At 44.0% G+C, this 20,947-nt stretch overlaps 1 long non-coding RNA gene across 1 annotated transcript; it reads left to right on the forward strand.

Annotated features, from left to right (window-relative positions):
• The first annotated feature begins 267 nt into the window (after positions 1-267).
• LOC140723674 (uncharacterized) lies at positions 268-7,735 on the forward strand. Its single transcript, XR_012097945.1, has 2 exons — positions 268-370; positions 7,385-7,735. It is a non-coding gene; the product is annotated as an uncharacterized lncRNA (long non-coding RNA).
• Positions 7,736-20,947: the final 13,212 nt, after the last annotated feature.

Genomic DNA, 20,947 nt, shown 5'->3' on the forward strand with positions numbered 1-20,947 from the left:
ATGACGTTGTGGTGTTGTTTCGGGGTAAGGTATAAAAGCAAAATGGAGGAAAATGCAATGCATTACTTTTTCTGTACTGTGTCGTGCCTTCAATAAAAAATTAAATTAAAAGAGAGATGTAAGGCTCAATGGTCTATAATTATCCAAACTATCCCTACTACCCTTTTTGAACAAGGGGACAACATTCACCTCCCTCCAATGCTCCGGTACCATTCCCGTGGACAATGAGGACATACTGATCCTAGCCAGAGGCTCAGCAATCTATTTCCTCGCCTCGGATGCAGAACTGGGAAGTGGCAGATGGAGTTCAACACAGATGAAGAGATTCATTTCTGCAGGTCAAATTTGAACACAGAATATAATATTAATGGTAAGACTCTTGGCAGTGTGGAGGGTCAGAAAGATCTTGGGGTCCATGTCCATACGACATTCAAAGCTGCTGTGGAGATTGGCAGTGTTGTTAGGAAGGCGTCTGGTGTGATGGCCTTCATCAACCGTGGGTTTGAGTTCAAGAGCTGTGAGGAGATGTTGAAGCTATATTTCTCCTAACCTGTACATAAGTAATTGTAATAAGATGATGAGAGGCTTTGACCATGTGGATAACCAGAGGCATTTTCCCAGGCTTGAAGTGACTAACACGAGGGGACGTAGTTTTAAGCTGCTTGGAAGTCGGTACTGAGGGAATGTCAGGGGGAAGTTTCTTGAGTGGTGGGGCATGGAATGCACTGCCTGCAGCGATGGTGGAGGTGGATACAATAGGATATTTTAAGAGACTCTCAGATAGGTTCATGGAGCTTAGAAACATAGAGGGATATACGATCAGGAAATCCTAGGCAGTCTCTAGAGTAGGTTACATGGTCGGTGCAACATTGTGGGCTGAAGAGCCTGTAATGTGCTGTAGATTTCTGTGTTCTGTGTCCAAGACAGGCAGAGGGATTAGTTTAAATGTATGGGAGGACAGCATGGAAAGGTTGGGCCGAAGGGCCTGTGTTAGAGCAGTAAGGAGGGGTTCTGTCCCAACCATCGACTCTATTCCCCTCAACAGATGCTGCCTGACTTGACAACGTTCTTGAAAAGTTGCATTCAGTTCCGCTTAGCATTCTGTACAAAGGATGTTTTGTGCTGGAAGAGTGCAGAGGAGATTCATCATGATTGAGGGGGCTTGTGTTCATAAGTCCATAAGGCATAGGAACAGAATTAGGCCTTTCATCCCATTGAGTCAGCCACCTTTCCATCATGGCTGATCCCAGATCGCACTCAATTCCAGATATCTGACCTCCCGCCATATCCTTTGATGCCCTGACCGATCAGGAAACGATCAACTGCCGCCTTGAATAGACCCAGACACTCGGCCTCCACCGCAGTCTGTGGCAGAGCATTCCACAGATCCAATACACCTTGGCTAATAAAACAAATAAGCTGCTTACCTCTGTTTGAAAAGGTGGCCCCTCAACTTTGTGGCTGTGCCCCACCACAGGAAATACCTTCTCCACATCCACCTTATCCAGTCCTTTCAACATTCGGTAGGTTTCAATGAGATGCCCCCGCATTTTTCTGAGTTCCAGTGAGCACAGGGTCAAAGCTGCCAAGTGCTCCTCATATTTTAACCCCTTCATTCCCGAAATCACCTTTCTGAACCTCCTCTGGACTCTCTGCAATGACAACACATACTGCCTGAGATATGGGGTCTAACGCGGCCTGACTATTGTCTTATAAAGCCTCAGCATTATCTCGTTGCTGTTGTATTCATGGGGCGAGATTGGACTGTGTTGATCTACAGGGGGATCTTGGAATCCGAGTTCATAACTCCCAGATAGTGGTTCCATTGTCAGGCAGTTATGTTGCAGTTGTATAAATCTCTAGTTTAACCACATCTGGAGAACTGCATTCGAAGACAGGAATAAGGCGGAGGATTTGGATGGTGAGTGAAAGAGGCTTAATAGGATGCTGCCTGGATAAAGTGAGACTGGACAATCTCCGGTAATTTTCTCCGGAGTGGCAGAGGCTGAGGGAGGTCTGACGGACGTTTACAGGAATGTGAGAGACACAGACAGAGTGGACAGCCGGGATTTTTTCTCTGAGGAGGAAATGTCCAATGCCAGAGGGCATGCACTTCAGGAGAAAGGGGGAACACACCCTCATTGGACCTTTTTGCACTATTGAAGTATTTTGTAATTTAGTGTAATTTTGTATCTTTTCTCTGCATAGCTGCTGTAAAAAAAAACAATTAGAAAAGACAATGATGTTAAAAACCTGACTCAGGATGTTTAAAGGAGATTTGCGTTTCAAGTTTTGTTTTTCATTCCCATAGTGGTGGGTGTCTGGAGTGAATATCGGGTGGTGGTGGAGGCAGATGTGAAAGAGGCTATTAGATACCACGTGAATGTGTGGAGAATGGAGGGATGTGTTCCTTGTGTAGGCAGAAGGGATTGGTTTAGTAAGGCATGAAGTGACCAGTTCAATGGGTTCAGAACAACACAGTGAGCAGAAGGGCCTGTTCAAGGACAAGTACAGCAAGCAGAGCAGGTAAACTGGATAAAGCGATCCCACTCAGAGAACAGACTGTGACGTCAGTGGATATATGCCGGCATCACAGTTCTCTCACCAAAGATACTTCACTGCTGGATAAAATGAAGTTTGTGATGTTTATAACCGATGTGGTGAATTGTACTGATCAGACATCTCATTCTGCTGAGGAAATTAAAATTATTGTGAAAGCTGCAGAAAGGTATCTAGGTGTAACTGGTGTTATGTGGTAAGCTGTAAATGAAGCTCTGATTTGTGGGGGTTTCTGCATCCCAGTCTACTTGTGAAGATATGGAATGGGATTGAAATATTGAAGTGAAATGCAAGAAGCCTGATTTTACATGGTCAACACTTTTAGCAGTTTATTTCTGATTAGTCAGATTCTTCCGATGTTATATCTGTTCAGGAAACCTGCATATTTTAAGTTTTATTCCTGTGCAGGATTATATTGTCGTTTGGCTTGACAGGTTAGTTGGTAGAGGGGTGGTGTTGTCAGTTTTATAAGGAAAGGGGCAGAGTATAGTGTTGTGAATGGGAATAAAATGTATCATGAACTTGCAGAAGATCTTGATTCAACAGGTATGTGTGTAATTTTCTTTTGTGAAAATATTAACTTCCTGAATCGTATTTGGAGGTTTGGCCATCTACTCTTCTCATGGAACATGGTTGTAGTAGTTCCCATTCTAAAACGTGGATCTCCCCGTCTGATCCTCCTTCTTGTAGGCCAATATCATTAAAGTCTCATTTATGTAAACTTGTGGAATGTATGGTAATCGAGTGTTTGAATTATATTTTCGATAAAAGAGGTAATTTCACGTTTTATCAGAGGGGAATTTGGAACGGTAGAATAAGACCATCAGACAAAGGAGCAGAAGTCGGTCATTCGGCCCATCGAGTCTGCTCTGCCATTTTATCATGCGCTGATCCATTCTCCCATTTAGTCCCACTCCCCCGCCTTCTCACCATAACCTTTGATAGCCTGGCTACTCAGATACTTAGCAATCTCTGCCTTAAATAACATTGGAATCAGTTTGGGTTTGGAAGATCATATTAGGAACGTACAGTTAAATAAAGATATTGTAATAGCAATATTTTTGATATTGAAAAGGCAAATAATATTTATTGAAGGATTGACTTTTGATTAATATTTGTAAATGCAATTGAAAGGGCTATTGTACAATTTTTTCTGATTGTTTCTATTTCTACGTCTTGTAAAGGTATGGATGGGCAAGTATGACATTGAATTCATTTTTATATTTGGAAGATGGTATTAGTAAAGCTAGTTAAATATAGATGTTGTAACAGCAGTATTTTTACTATTCAAAAGGCAGATGGTATTTATGGAAGGAAAGAAATTTTATGAAATTGTGGAAATGTGGATGGAGGGGCTATTATCTAACTTTGAATTGTTTTAATTGAATGTTTTGTGTCAGGTATGGATGGAAAAGATATATTCAGGTTGTTATGAGATAGAGATTGGGATCCCACAGGCAATATTTATTATTTTATAATTCATAATATTTTTCTCTGAGACAGGTTTTGGAGTGTGTAAATCACTGTATGCAGATGATGGAGGTTTATGGATTAGAGGTAGAAATTTCAATTTTACTGTATATAGGATGCATTCGCAATTAATAAGGTCGAAAAGTCGGCAAATAGATGGGACAAGTTATGTGTTTTACAGACAGGATTAATGAACCTGCACTTGATTGGAAATGATAGGAACTGATATGGTCAAACTCCTTAAAAGGTGTCAGTGGTAAGATTTCCAGGCATGTGGACGGATAATAAGCTGACATGGAAGCACCGGATAAGAAAATAATTGATGAATATAAAGAAACATTAAAAATGCTCAGTTATCCCTGCGGGTATTCTAGGGTGTTACATGAAAGTATATGTTGACCAATCTCAGTTGTTTAATTGGATCTGTTCTTGATTATACTTGTGGTTTATAGATCAGCTTCAGCTTCAACTTTATTATGTTTGGGTGTGAAACAAGCACAGGCTTTGAGATTGTGTTGTGGTGCAGTAAAGTTATCCCCTGTTTCGGATTTACTGCATTGGTCAGGCCTAATCTGGAGTATTGTGTGTAGTTTTTGTTACCGGCCTGAAGGAAAGTTATCAACAACATTGAAAGAGTGCAGAGAAAATTTACAATACGTTTGCTGGGACTTGAGGACTTGAGCTTTAGGAAAAGCTGACGACTTTATTCCCTTTAGTGTTGGAAAATGAAGGGGGATTTCGCAGATTTATACAAAATTATGAGTGTTGTTGACAGGGTAAATGCAGGCAGGATTTTTCCTCTGAGTTTGGGTGAGATGGGAACTGGAGGTCGCAGTTTAAGGGTGAAAGGTGAAATATTTAAGAGGAACCTCAGTGGGAATTCCTTCACTCAGAGTGTGGTGAGGGTGGGGGAAGAGCTGTCAGTGGAAGTTATGGATTTCATTGCAGAGAAGTTTGGATCGGTACATGGACGGAAGGGGTATTGAGGGCCATGGTCCAGCTGCGGTTATGGGAATCGGCAGAATAACAATTCGGTACGGATTAAATGGGAAAAAGGGTTTGCTTGTTTGTTATAGTGCTCTCTGACTCCAAATAAAGTGTTGATGAAGGGCAATTGGTTGGGGCTGTTGTCGGGAAGCAAGCGATGTGCTTTCCGTATTTCCTGCTGGGGACAGAAGTGAATTGATACTGGATATCCATGGTCAGAGTGTGGCGATCAGAGCCAGGGATTGTAAAGTTGTTGAAAACAAACAAACACAGACACCCACTTGCAAACAGGTAGGCACGTACGCACGTACACACACACACACACACACACACACACGCACGCACGCACGCACGCACGCACGCACGCACGCACGCACGCACGCACGCACGCACACACACACACACACACACACACACACACACACACACACACACACACACACACACTCCCTTCAACTTCACATTGGCGTTCACCCCACTTCCCAAAAGTATCTCTTTCCTCCTCTTTGGCTCAAACTCTCCCCACTCTCCTGCCCCCATTTTCACATCTTCCCACTTTTGCCACCTCTGCTTCCCCGTTCCCTCACTGTCTCTTTCTCTCCATCTCTTGTCTCCCACTTCCTCATCCTTTCTCTTCCTCCCCTCACCTGTTTTCCTCTCTTCCACACACTTTCTCCTCTCTTCATCCGTTTCCTTCCCCACTGACACACCGTTGTCGTCAGCACATTCCTCACTACCCTACACACTCCCTCCTCCTTTCCCTTGTTGTCTCTTTCTCCCTTTCTACCCAACGCTTCGCCTGCCTCTCGCCTTCTCCCCAATTCCTCCTTTACTGCAGCTCGTTTTCCCAGGCACCCTCCCGTCCCCACATCCCCCACTCCGCACTGTGATGACGTTTGACTCGCACAGTGAATTGTCTGATGTTGTACAACTCTTCGTTGTTTGGACAGTGACAATGTTTTCTTGGAAGGTGTAGGCTTGTGGTTTCCGGGAGAGGCCAGTTTGTTCCCTTTTTGTGTGCTACAGAATAGGCGGGGGAGGGGATGTGGAGTAGACAGGATAGCCGTGTGTTCTCAGTAGCTACGCCGTCACGACAAAGACCGAGAGCCGTCTGCGAGCTGGTCTCTGACACAAACACACACAGACACATGAAAAGACGGACAGACACATATGAAGAAGCATATAAACACACAGACATACAGAAATACTTTAAAAAAATGACTGCAGTTTACATTTTGAACGTTTTAAGAAGGAGGCAGCTATTTTGTGAACAGTTTGAAATGATTCTTTCTCTGGGATAATCTAGTGTGCTTGTGGGGATGTCAGCGGGTTTGGGGGTTCACATGAAAATGGGTCTGTACATTGATTTGCGGATGTGCGAAGGTTTCAGGGTCTGTTGGTGAATATGGATTTTGGGGTTTCTGTGAATTTGGGGGTCACACTGCTTTGGGCATTTGAGGGTGCACGGGGATTTGGGAGTATTTAGGGCTGCGCACAGATTTGGGTGTCTCAGCGGATTTGGGGAATCGTTCGATTTAGGGTGTAATGAATCTCAAGGCTGTTTCATTTATAGATACTTCAAGAACAAATGCACGATGAAATTTGAACTTGGAGGCAGCTATTCTGTGAAGTGTTTGTAATCATTCTTGCTCTGTCATAATCTATTGTGCATGTGGGATGTCAGCGGGTTTGGGGTGCGCACAGATCTGGGTATGTCGGTGGATTTCGGGGTGCCGGTATGTTTGGGTGCGCATGGATTTGTCGATGCACACTGATTTGGGGGTGCACACTGATTTAGGGTTTGCGGAAGTGCACAGATTTGGGAGTGCACACAGATTTGCAGATATGGGAATCCCGGTGGATTTTGAAGTGTTTTTTATCTCGAGGTTGTTTCATTGGTATATTGTTTAATAATAAATGCAACCTGAACTTCGCCCTCTGTTCTTGCTATATTTTGAAATTGGAGGCAGATATTTTGAGATCTGGTTGAAATGATTCTTGCTTTGGGATAATCTAATGTAGATGTGGTGGAGCCAGCGGGTTTGGAGTGCGCACAAGTCGGGCTACGTTGGTAGATTTGTGCCTGTTGGCAGGTTCGGGCTGAGTACGGATTTAGGGGTGCACACAGATTTGAGGATTGCGCTGACTTAGAAATGTTTTGGCGAATATGTGGTGTACAGGGATTTGCGCAGACATAGGGGTTTGTCAGTGAATATGGGGGTGTTGGTGGATTTGCGGGCACCCACTGACACCGGAGTGAGGATGGTTTGGGAAGGAGCGTAGATTTAAGGGGATGTCAACTGGAATATGGGGACTATGCATGTGGACGTGTGTTTGAAATTTAAACTTTGTTCTTGCTACTTTTCAGGAGGAGGCAGCTGTTTTGTGAACACAGTTCTTAAATATTCTCTCTCTCTTCGGCTGTCACTCAGAAACCAGCTCCAGCCTCTGAAAGTGACACTCAGAGTTAAGGAAACAGGAGCTGGTAACAGGTGTGTCGGTTGCTTTGGGGTGCACACTGACTGGAGGGTTGAATGTGGGTTTTTCGGTGAGCACAGATTTGTGGGTGCACACCGATTTGCAGATATGTGAAGAGTGGGTGTGTTGGCGGATTCGGGGCTGAACACTGACTTGGGGGAACCGGTGGATTTCGAGGTGTTACAAATCTCATGGTTTTTCCCTTTATACAGACTTCAATAATAAATGCAATATGAACTTTGACCTCTGTTTTTGATTTTTATTAATGGAGACAGCCATTTCCTGAAATGATTCTTGCACTTAATGTATATGTGGGGCTGTGTGCTGATTTGGAGCTGTGACGAGTCTCAAGGCAAATTTACACTGGCAGCATATTCAATTGATCCCAACCTTTGTTGAAACAACTGACTCCCACATATGGTCTAAATATTAACTCATTAATGTAATCACAATCTGTCTCCGTGGGGATTGCGCCGGTCAGACGTTATCAGGTGATGAGCCGATGAAATATCTGGTCACCTCGGGGCTTCAGGTCATTAATAAAGCCGCGTCCTGAGCACACGGCAGTGGCGGCCGCAGTGTCTCCGGTCCGGGCTCCAGCTCCTCACATTCACCGCCTCATCTCCCAGGTGTTATTCCCGGGCGGATTGTCCCTTTGACCGGCAGTGGCGGGACATTAGGATAGTGTGGGTGGAGGGGGTGGGGAGTGTAAATGGATTGTCCTGGAGTGTCGAAACCTCACTGGGTCCGTCAGATGTCAGTCAAACAACTACTCCGGATTCCCCTCGCTCATTAGTCTGTACATATGTCCATCTATTCCATTTCCCGCCCACCGAACTAACTGCCTGACGCCACAAAATGGCGACGGTCTATTCGGATGCTGGTTGGCTAATCCACTGTCAATCACAACAGTCTCCGCCTTCCCCTTGAATGATTGGCTAACGTGAAGAACGAGGGCCGGGGTTTGTATAAATGACGGTGGACACTCCACTAACTGTACTGGAGTGTGGTGTAGAGAATTGGGACATAAATCCCTCACTGCTTCCTTTTTCAAATGAAACCTAAATAACCCCTCAAAAGTCCTATAGATTGTACGTAACGAGACACAACACCGTGAATTAAATTAAAATTACTGCCATTACTTAAGAAAGCTTTTAAAATGAAAACTAAACGACAGAGAGTAATGTTTTCCAACACGAACGAAGGAATAACGATGCATAATATGCCAAATTCTAAGTCGTGTCAACGTGATTACTTGCCTTCTTGTTTTACCCCCGATCTCCCATAAACCCAACAGGTATGTATTCTGTAAAGGTGTCTCATTTGATGTCCTTTATCCCACCAGTCTCGATATAATTATTAACCCACCAACAGCTTAGCTTCTGATGTGCTAGTTGAAATTTTAACAGCTTTTGTAACTGAACCGCTGTGTGCAGGGACCCATAGGAATTGGACATATCAACAAATACTCTGCGTATGAAATAATGTTTGATGAGTTTCCAACAATAAATCTGTCCCACTGCAAGAATTACCTGTTTTAAGACTCATCAAAACCGAACAGGCATCTGAACAAATTACAACTTAACTGGGATTGTTTTTGTGCATGAATTACAGGTAATGATAAAGAAACAACTTACCAACCATTTATCAGTATATATAGTAGAATCTGTTTCCCGCAATTTAGGCTTACAGTGGGTGGTGGAAATCTGTTGATGTAAAGTTGTAATTTGTTCAGATGCCTGTTCGGTTTTGATTTCATCATAATTTTCCACAATATATTGACGAATCAAGATTCTCAACCAGTATAGAATCCTTAGACTTCATTGAATTGTGTATCCTTAAATCAACTAAAGGCATTGAGAAAATCAATGTGGGGTTACCAAGAACGCGACAGTGGGACATATTGCATAATCCAACAAACCCATATTCCCAGCGTGATTAGAACCCAGTCCCTGGACAACAAGCTGTGTGAAACACAATACAATAAATGTTGTGTAATTGAGGGAATTATACAACATTGCATTGTTTGTAAGGGATACACAATATCATGGGATTTATTCTGAAGAGGGGAGATCTCGGAGAGTCTCTGCTGTTACCAACCCGCAGGTTCCGTTTATTGTGGACTGTCGCTTTAAGCGCCTGAGTGAGGCGGGACTATGACGTCAGTGACAGGCTGTCGCGGTGTGTGCAGATTAAAATACAGAGACGCAGAGAGAGAGAGAGGGAGGGAGAGAGAGGGAGGGAGGGAGGGAGGGAGAGGGGGGAGGGAGAGAGAGAGAGAGAGAGAGAGAGAGAGAGAGAGAGAGAGAGAGAGAGAGAGAGAGAGAGAGAGAGAGAGAGAGAGAGAGAGAGAGAGAGAGAGAGAGAGAGAGAGAGAACACAGTTACTCTGGCAGTCTTCGCAAGACTTGAACAAGAACTACCGGAGCAAGTTTGCTCCAGAATGTGTGATTGTCACTTCGTATAATCCACAGGAGTGGATTTTGGGATCTCTTGTGGGACCACTTACGTGTTAACCCTTACCTGGGTATGTTGTGTGGTGACCTCTGGAAGACGGTATTCCTGTGACAGGTCGTTTTCGGTGATAATTCGTATGTGGATTTGGAACGATGACGGACAAGATCTACGGCGGCTGTTATCTCGTTTTCCCAGCGTGGAACCTGTGGAATACTTGGTACTTGCCTTCTCTCTCCAGTTCAACGTGCATTGCGAATATCTCTTCCCCATCATTTATTCCGTGGATGACTGAACTTTCCTACTTTACCATCTCAAGACTCTGAGCCTTATTCCCCCATGCTCAATAGTTGGGAGTTATATTTACACATATACACACAGAACATTGTGAACTTTTGTTTATCTTGGTTAAGTTACTATATTACAAGTAGTTACTAATAAAGATAGTGGTTTTAACATCAAAACCAGACTCCAGGTGTAATCTATTGCTGCTGGTTCGTTTCTTAAACGTTACATTTAGTAACACTGCTCAATACATTTGAGGAGATTGAACAGGGAATAAAAGAGTGAACATATGAGGAGCGTTTTATGACTCTCGGCCTGTACTCGTTAAGTTTAGAAAAATGAGGAAGAAATCATATTGAAACCAACCGAATATTGAACTAACACAGAACAGAGTGGAGACCTGGGGAGGCAGATGTGACAGTGGACAGTGTGTGTGTGTGTGTGTGTGTGTGTGTGTGTGTGTGTGTGTGTGTGTGTGTGTGTGTGTGTGTGTGTGTGTGTGTGTGTGTGTGTGTGTGTGTGTGTGTGTGTGTGTGTGTGTGTGTTTGTGTTCACAAGATCACGCGATTCTACACATGATTTAAACCAAATGAAGAGCCCCATTGGCTCTTAATATGACAAGGCTTTCAATCCACGAATCATTTATGCGAACCTCTTGTGAACCCTCTCCAATGTCAGCACACCCTTTCTAAGATGAGATCTAAAACTGATCAGAATACTCCAAGTGAGGCCTCGCCAGTGCTTTAAGAAGCTTCAATATTACATCCATGGTTTTATATTCTCGTCCTCTCTAAGTGAATGTTAACACCGTATTTGCCTTCCTGACCACCGACTCAACCTACAAATTAACCTTCATAGAATCTTGCATAAGGACTCCTAAATTTCATTGCGCCTCATATTTTTTTTTAATAATTTTCTGTCCATCAGGTATATAGTCTTCCCTTCTATTTATTTTAACAATGACTACACAGTTTTGACAATATATTCCATCTGTCACTTTTTGCCCATTCTTCTAATCTGTCTGACTCTTTCTGTAGCCTCGCTACTTCCTCAAAACTATCTGCCTCTCCACTTAACTTTCAAATATCCAGAAAACTTGTCCACAAAGATATCAATTCTGTCATCCAACTCATTGACATATAACGTGAAAAGAATCGGTCCCAACAGAGACCCTGTGGAACACCACTATTTACCGGCACCAACCAGAAATGGTTCCCTTTATTCTCCACGACTCCAACATCTCCCCAACTACCTCGGGCAGACTAACAGGCCTATAATTTCTTTTGTTCTTATTCTTTCCCTTCCTGAAGAGTGCAGGAATATTTCCAATTTTCCATTCCTTCTGACACATGCCAGAATCACTTGATTCCTGAAATACCATTACTAATTCCTCCACAGTCTCTTCAGCCACCTCTTTCAGAACCCTGCAGTGTACACCACCTGGTCCAGGTGATTGATCCACCTTCACACCTTTAATTTGCCCCTGAGGGTGAAAAGCCTCTGTTTGGGTGTGACTGGACCGATTGAATCTTTCAGTGAAACTCAGATCCGCAAGCCCTGGGAGCATCATCATAAAGATTCGCTACAATTTTCAACCTCTCTGATATTTTCCTGTTGATAGGTGACCAGAACTGCACACAATACACCAAGTGTATCCTCCCTAATGCCCGATACAACTTTAACTTCACATCACAACCTGTCTATTCAATAAGGTAATTACGGTGTCCATAGATCCCTGAAAGTTGCATCACAGGTAGATAGCGTAGTTAAGAAAGCTTAGAGAGTGTAAGCTTTCATAAAACGGGGGATAGAGTTTAAGAGTCATGGGGTAATGATGCTGTTCTATAAAACTCTGGTTAGGCCACACCTGGAGTACTGTGTCCAGTTCTGGTCGCCTCACTATAGGGAGGATGTCGAAGCATTGGAAAGGGTACAGAGGTGATTTGCCAGGATGCTGCCTGGTTTAGAGAGTATAGATTACGATCAGAGATTAAGGGAGCTGGGCTTTACTCTTTGGAGAGAAGGAGGATGAGAGGAGACATGATAGAGTTAACAAGATATTGAGAGAAATAGATACAGTGGACAACCAGCAGCTCTTCCCCAGGGCACCACTGCTCAATACAAGAGGACATGGCTTTAAGGTAAGCGATGGGAAGTTCAAGGGGAATATTAGAAAAAAGTTTTTTTTTACCCAGAAGGTGTTTGGTGCGTAGAATGCACTGCCTGAGTCTGTAGTGAAATTTAGTAGCCTACTATAGAGGTATATGGAGGAATTTAAGGTGAGGAGTTATATGGGAGGCAAGGTTTAAGGGTCGGCACAGAATTGTGGGCCAAAGGGCCTGTATTGAGCTATACGGTTCTATGTTTAAAATAGAAGCGGGAGCCGATACCGGACCACTGGAAAATGATGCTGGAGAGGTGGGGCACGAGGTAATGCCGGGCGAACTGAGTAAGGATATTGAATCAGACATTTGGATAGGTACATGGATGGGAGGGGTATGAACAGCTCTGGTCCTGGAGAGGTGAGGCACGAGGTAATGCCGGGCGAACTGAGTAAGTATATTTAATCAGACATTTGGATAGGTACATGGATGGGAGGGGTATGAAAGGCTCTGGTCCTGGTGCAGGTCGATGAGACTAGGCCAGAAAACAGGAAAACTAGGCCAGACAATTGGAAGTGCCAGAGGGTTCTTAACGATAATCGGAACTGCTTATTGTTGTGGGTTTCACTAAGTCTATATTCTATCGCTAAGAATCCTCTGCAGTAACTTGCCTACCCCAGACATGAGACTCACCAGTCTACATTACTCCAGTATTATCCATTTCAGGTCTTAAATAAGAGAATAACATTTATTCCCGCTCTCCGGGTATCTTCATTGTGGCTAGATACAACACAAACATGTTGGTAAAGTCCACTGTAATTTCATTCCCTGCCTCTCCGAATAATCTGAATTATACCCCGCCAGGCTGTCCGGAAATATCCCCCGTTAGCTGACTAAACACGACCTCCTTAGTGGTCCTGTACTTATACAAACTGAAAAGATATTGTGGATAAGAACAGGACGGGAGAGGTTTAGTCATTGACACTTACAGCAGGGAAAGGACCCTTCAACCCATGTGTCATGTGACAGCGACGTACATTCAAGCTAATTCCTGTCCCGCAGGAGATGGGTCAAACGCCGGCAGGTGGAATTAGTTTAGGTGGGCATCAGGTAGGTATGGAAGAGTTGGGCCTAAGGGCCAATGTCAATTCTGAAAGGGAAGGAAGATGTTCAGTTCTGGTCAGAGTTATATACAAAATTATATTTTACGCTGGAAAACTGCATAAGAGATTCAGTATTTGGTGGGAGAGTTTGAGGGTCTTGTGCCATGGGATGAGATTGTTCTCTGGGTATACAGATGGATCTTGGGATCTTAATTTATAACTCCCTGAAATGGGTACACACGATGGTGGGTTGTTCAAGGCGATGTAAGGCCTCCTTGTCTTTTATAGTGGAAGCGCACAGTTCCAGTATCAGGTAGTTGTTTTACAGTTTTATAAATCTCTAGCTGAACAGCTTCTGGAGTATTGCATTCCACTGTTGGGAAAATGTGGAGGTTTTGAACGGTGATTAGAAGAGGTTTACGAGGACACGGCAGGGTAATGAGAGATTGGACAATTTGGAGATATTTTCTCGGCAATGATAAAGGCTGAGGGACGCGGGCCGAGGTTTATAGGAATATGAGAGGCACAAACAGCGTAGACAGCCTGAGGAGCAAATGTCTAACACTAGAGGGCGAGCGTTTAAGGTGAACAGAGGAACACGGCCTCATTAGTCCTTGTTTATGTACTATTTATTTAGTTTGTAATTCCGTGTACTTTTCTACCTTTTCCCGACACTGCTACTGTAGAACAATTCACTTATGTAATGCTAAACCTGTCTCAGAATGGTTCAAGGAGATGTGTGTTGCAAAATTAGTAAAACATGAAACGCTAGTTCAATTGGATCGGAACAGCGCAGTGAGCGGAACGACCTGTTCCCCTGCGGTAATGTCCCATGCCGGTGAAATCACGGCCGGAGTACTGTGTGTATCTCGGGTCGCCGCCACAGGAAGGACGTGATGAACCTGGAAAGGAGCAGTAAAGATTAACGACTTTTGTTTCCTGGACTGGAGGACTCGTATCCGAAGGAGACTGGATAGAGACGGAGGGTGATGAAACACTGATTCCCCCCTCCGACAGCACAGGTCCCACTTTTGAATGTGAATGGAACATATGTGGGATCTGTAGCAGAATTAATTCATTCAATGTGTAGGGGCATTAAAGTGTTTAATTTTAACCACATATATGAGACGTTAACGATATAGCTCCCCGCTGATCCTGGTAGTTATGGACCTGTATCGTTAACGTCTCAATTACGTAAACTTACGGGACGTTTGTTAATCTAGCATTATGTTTTGGAAGAGAGAGGTGATGTATCGTTTTATCAGAGTGGATTTAGGAAGGGTAGAATGACATTAAGTAGAGTTTGATGTTTGGAAGGCGATGCTGATACTGTTGAAGTGCTGTTAAATAAAGTTGTAATAGCAGTGTTTTTAATATTGAAAAGGCAGATGATATTTACGGAAGGAAGGGCTTTTGATTAAATTATGGACATCAGGAGGGGAGATTGTATCATCTTTTCCGAGTTTATTTTAATTTGGACGGTCTCTGCAAGTAAAGGTAGGAAAGATTCATTCTAGTTTCTATGGGATCGAGAATGGTATCCCACAAGGCAGTATTTGCAATTCTTTATTGTATAATATTTTGATTGATGCTGTTTTCTCTGAGATAGCGTGGTTAAATTACTATGTACAGTTGAAGGAGCTTTCTGGATTAGAGGTAGACAATTGAATTTAAGTGTATGGAGGCTGCATTTAACAATTAGTATATTTACACAATAGGCAAATAGCTTTCGGTAGCTAAACACAAGTTATGTGTTTTACAAACAGGACTAGTGGACCTGCCATTGATCTGAAATTATAAGATCAAACTCTTGAAGACGAGTCCGTGCTGAGACTTCTAGTCGTGGGTGGATAATAAACCGACACGGAGGCACCATATCAGTAAAATAATTGTTAAATGTAAAGGAGCATTAAATATTCTCAGGTATCTATGTCTGTATTCTTGAGGTGTTACACGAACATCTTTCTGGATCATTTATATTTGTTTAATTGGATCAGCTTCATCTTCTACTTTAAAATGCTTCTGTGTGATTCAGAACACGGGCTTTGAAATTGTGTTGTGGTGCAGTAGATTCGTGTCCTATCAGGCCTCACTGCTTGAAATTGTACAATCACCCTGACAACTGCGGCGGCTGAACTTGATGATAACATGGATTAATTTGATGGGGCAAGGAAAAGATCATCCTGTTAAAGGCGTGTTGGTGGACTGTGGTGACGTCACGAAGAGTGTTTTTAGTGTTGGGTGGCTGAGCTCTTATCACGCTCGGAATATGGGTTTGTTGGTTCACGCAATATGTCCCACTGTCGCGTTCTCGGTAACCCCGCCCTGTTTTACTAATGACTTCAGTTGATTTTGTGTTGGACAGTTTAATAATGTTCAAGGATGCTGTCATGTTTGAGATTCTGTTAGCTCATCAGTATAATAAGGAATATTATTATGATATGTGAACCATTCATCATTAACAAGGTCGGTCATTTTAACCATTTTTGCAGACGGATCGAAAGATAATTTAACCGGGAATGTTGGTGGAGCCTTTTTTTCTGACTGAATTACAGGAAAGGACAGAGAAATGACTTACCTATAATTTATCAGAACATACGGCAAAATTGGTTGCCACCTGTTTTCGGCTTAGAGTGGATGAAGCAAATTTGTCCAGATAAATTAATAATTCGTTCAGATTCCTTTTCGGTTTTGATGAGTCTTAAAACAGGTTACTTCAGTAATAGATCAGATTTACTGTTGGAACTCATTAAACATTATTTCCTATTCAATGTATTAGTTTATATGTCTAATTCTTAAGGCTCTCTGCACATAGAGGGGTTGAGGGGAGTGAACGGGTTGACTGTTTAGGTATAAAAGCTGTAAAAAGTTCAACTGTCGGTAAAGAGCTTCCACCTAGGAAATCAGCAGGTAAGGGGGTTTTAGTGTTAATAATTGTAGGCTTATGAAGGGACTAGTGGGATAATGGTCACAAGGGGGGACACCATTACAGAATGCTTAAAAGTGTTTGATTTATGGGAGAAGGGATTAAAACAAGATTCGTCTTCCAATTGACAATACCATACCTCCTGTCGTGTTGGTAAACAGCATTCTGGGCCGTGTACGTTTTATCATTATGAAACAGTTGAACACATTTTAATTCAGTGTGAAGCGTATCAGAAAGAAATAAATCAAATGGAGTTTTCATTACAATCTTCGGGGGTAGTTAGATTTTATTTAAAAACTTACTGAAGTAATGGGAGTGACTTTAATTTAATTCACAATATTGCGTTTCATTCCGTACGATCTCTGGGACTCTGGGGTAACTTACCTTTCAAATGGAAAAACAATAGAATCGGTGAGGGTTTTATTTCCCAATTCTCCGCACCACACTCCAGTCCAGATGGTGGCGGCATCAGCGCCTTGAAGTGGGAGTGTCGAACGTCGTTTGTCCAAATCACGCCCTATTTCTTCACGTTAGCCCATCATTCAAGGGAGAGCGGAGACTGTTGTGATAATATTGGAATAGCCAACTAGCATCGTACTATACGCCGCAGACATGGTGGAACGTCGGACTGTGAGGATGGCAGAAGGGAATGGAAATAGATGCAAATATCCAATGACCAATGGGTTTGCGCCTTCCGGAACAGTTCTTCGACTCTCATCTTCCAGGTCCAATGAGATACTGATCCTGCAGGACGACGATTTGCCCCACCCCACACACAAAATATGCTGATGTCCCACAGCTGCCGGACGATGGGATAATCGGCCTGGGAATAACACCTGGGAGATCACGCGGTGAATGTGAGGGGCTGGACACGGACTGGAAACACTGCAGCCGCCTCCGGCTTGTGCTCAGGACGCGGCTTTATTAATGAACTGCAACACCCAGGTAACCGGATATTTCACCGCGCTGATCACCTGCTCCCTGAATTTCGACTGAGTCACCGCGTAAATAAATGAAAGATCCATTCTGAGCCATTGAAATTGAATCCTTTTCCTGAGACCTGATAATATACGACATTTACAAACCGTGTCATCCACAGGAGGATGAAGCTGCCGGAGAGGGTGAAGAGTAAAACCACAGACCTCCTCCTGCTCTTCATCTCCGGGTCACTGCGGTTCTCCCCCTTGCTCTGACCCTTCAGCCCCTTACGGACCCGACTGGCCACTAAAATGTGCCTGACTGTCAGAGCGTTGAGCAGCAGGATCACAGCGAAAGGGAGGAACGGGGTGAAAACCGCATCGAGCCAGTCATATCCGACCCACCCGGGGTCAGTGAAAACATTGTCCACGAGATCACAGAGCCACGGTACATTGTCGATTATCACTCTGGGTTCCAGCGTGAAGTATCGGGGAACGTTTCTCAGACAAAACAGTACGCCGGTTGTTGTTAGAACCACAGCCGCAGTTTTCCCGGTGCAATATTTTGTTTTCAGTTTCTGGCAGCAAATGGCGACAAACCGATCAAAGGTGAAAGTGACGGTGAACCAGACAGAACAGTGTGTGGCTGCGAACCTCAGTACCTCGGTAACACTGCACACAGGGGTGATGTCCAGAAAACTCCACCGGAAATAATACCAACTGATTTCAAAAAAAATGATCTCGGTAACAACCGTCAGCAGATCGGCCGCTGCCATGGCCACCAGGTAGCGAGTGGTGCAGGTAGAGAGGCCGCACTTTCCCCGGGACAGGATCACAATCGCCAATAAATTCACTGGAGAGAGAGAGAGAGACAAAGAACAGACACTGTACATTACTGAACACATTCTGCGGAAATTAACAACGGATCGGTTTTCATCTGAAGATCAGGAGTACTAGAGTCTGTGAACCGTTTCTAATTCAACATCAGACAGGGGTCACACTGTCTCTAACTTGCCCTTAAAACTGCCCTCTTCAGTGTGGAGTTAAGTCGCTGTGTAGGCAAACGTCGGCGATAAAAACGAACTGCACGATCAACACAATCGGTGCTGATCCCGATTCCAGTCGCTGATGGAGCCGGTTTCACTGATTTAACCGTGACTGACCAGGCCTCTGGAAACTCAGCATCTGACGGGGCCGAGAAGCGATACAGAAGGGAGCAACGCACATAAAATACTGGAGGAACTCAGCAGGTCAGGCAGCTTCCATGGAATTGAACAAACTCTAGTTTCGGTCCGAGATCCCTCGTCCGGACGAAGCGGGACCCCGATTCCCGACGGGTCTCAGAGGGAAAGCAGGAACAAGCTAGTAACCTGAGGCTGTGTTAATGGGTTAATTCTACAGCGCAGTTCAGTTCGATATCACACGTTAGCAGATCCGTCAACACTGGTTCAGGTGATCAGACCCAATCATTGACCAACAGACTGTAGGATCGGACTGTGACAGACTTCGTAACGAGACGTAAAACACAGGACCAGGGTTTCTCTCTGATCAATAGCTCAGGAACTGGGAACTTCACGATGTAAAACCCTCCGAGGTACAACTTCCCTGGAAGGTGCTGCCCCCAGCACTGGGAAAAATCTGGACAAATTCCCATTTAAACCCACCCTGTCACACCTTTCTATGGAGCTGCCTGTACCCAGCAATGGGACTGCTCTGGAAAAGGCTCCACTGAAATCCTCCCCGTCACACCCTCCCGGAGAGCTGCTTGCCCCCAGCACTGGAGAAACTCTGTACAACGTCCCGTTAAAGGCAAGAACAACATTCGAGTCGGTCCCGTGAGTTAGAGGACACGCAGCGGTTTAGTTCCGCTTGTCGTTAAATAGAAAATATCAGAATATGGAACTGACAGGATCGATACCTCTGACGGAGATGTACACAATGATCATCAAGTTAAAAGCTTGTTAAATGATCATAAACAACTTCACACCAGTAAACACTCAGAAATACCGAACATGAATTGCTCTGCTCACTCACCAGGAACTCCAATGACGGCGATGAACACGAACAATATTTTCTGCACACTCAGGTACCTATCCAACATTGCAGACATTGTCTCTGTCCAATGATCCGTCTGTGCCACAGGTGATCTCTCGGAATGACATGTTGAGGCAGCACTTGTCTGGGGTTTTTAAAACCATTTAGCGACTCCACAGGGACAGGTTTCAACAGATTTAAAAATAAACATGTTGTAATTATTTACAAACCATTTACGTCAGACACGTGAAATCCCCGCGGTGACAGAATGTGATTAAATTAAAGATTTAATATTTAGACCATTGGTAGGAGATAGTTTGTCCCAACAAAGGTGACCGAACCTGACAGCTATCTTATCAATTAATTGTGCTCCACTGTAAATATGAACTTCAAAGGAACCTGTCACAGCGGTGCGGACATGGCCAGAGTGCGCAGCGAGAGACACTGAAACAGTTCGACAGCGCACAGACTTTAACGCCAACAATATCAAAGGGAAAAGCAAACAAAAACGCTCGCCAAACAGGCCGTGAACTAAAACTCTCAAATGGAAAACGAAGCCGACACCGCGGCTGAAAAGAACAAGTGAGAATTAAACGAAGATCGCTAGTCTTCAGATTCAGGTGACTCAACAGTCCAATTTCACAGGCAAGGCTGAAAGGGAAGTGTTGCTGTGTCCTAGGTTCAAGTCCGGACAAAAACTACGACGGGACGAATATAGTTAAATACGATCACAATGAAATAATAATTGGCTGCCACGTGCATATTCGCGAGCGCAATTGCCGAATCTGCCGCGCTGCTGAATCCGTGGTTGTGACAGAAGCATTTGTCAGACACTGAATATTGAAGTAAATTGTGTCATTGTAGCTTGTGAAATTGTACTGAATCACCTACTGATGCCACTCTCCTCAAGAATATAAACTCTCGATGTAGTTTGTGCTTGGCGCATTCTAATGAGAGGGTCCCCAAGAAAATGTCTGCCTGTGGTGATGAATAAACATTTTCATATTGAATAAACCCTCCAGTTTCTTCAGTGACAGTCACAGGCAGAACATCAGGGGGCTCGTCCAGGTCCACCCCTAACCCTAATGCGTGGCCATCAAACTCAGCAGTCTAGTGGTGGGGGGTGGGGTGAGTGTGTTCTATTCATCTCACCCCGTATGTGTCAAAGAGCTGTGTATAGTGTGGAGGGCTGTCAGAGGTTACAGCGGGACATTGATAGGATGCGAAACTGGGCTGAGCAGTGGCAGATCGAGTACAAACCAGATAATTGTGAAGTGGTTCATTTTGGTAGGTTAAATATAATGGCGGATAGAGTATTAATTGTAAGACTATTGACAGTGTGGAGGATCAGAGGGATCTTGGCGTCCGAGTCCATAGGACACTCAAAGCTGCTCCGCAGGTTGACTCTGTGGTCAGGAAGGCAAGTGGTGCATTGACCTTAATCATCCGTGAGATTGAGTTTTGGAGCCATGAGGTAATGTTGCAGCTATATGGGACCCTGATCAGACCCCACCTGGAGTACTGTGCTCAGTTCTGGACGCCTCACTACGGGAAGGATGTGGAAACCATAGAAAGGGTGCAGAGGAGATTCACAAGGATGCTGCCTGGATTGGGTATCATTCCTTATGAGCGC

The sequence above is a fragment of the Hemitrygon akajei genome, unplaced genomic scaffold (genome assembly GCF_048418815.1).
Source record: "Hemitrygon akajei unplaced genomic scaffold, sHemAka1.3 Scf000124, whole genome shotgun sequence".
In the NCBI taxonomy this organism is placed as follows: Eukaryota; Metazoa; Chordata; class Chondrichthyes; order Myliobatiformes; family Dasyatidae; genus Hemitrygon; species Hemitrygon akajei.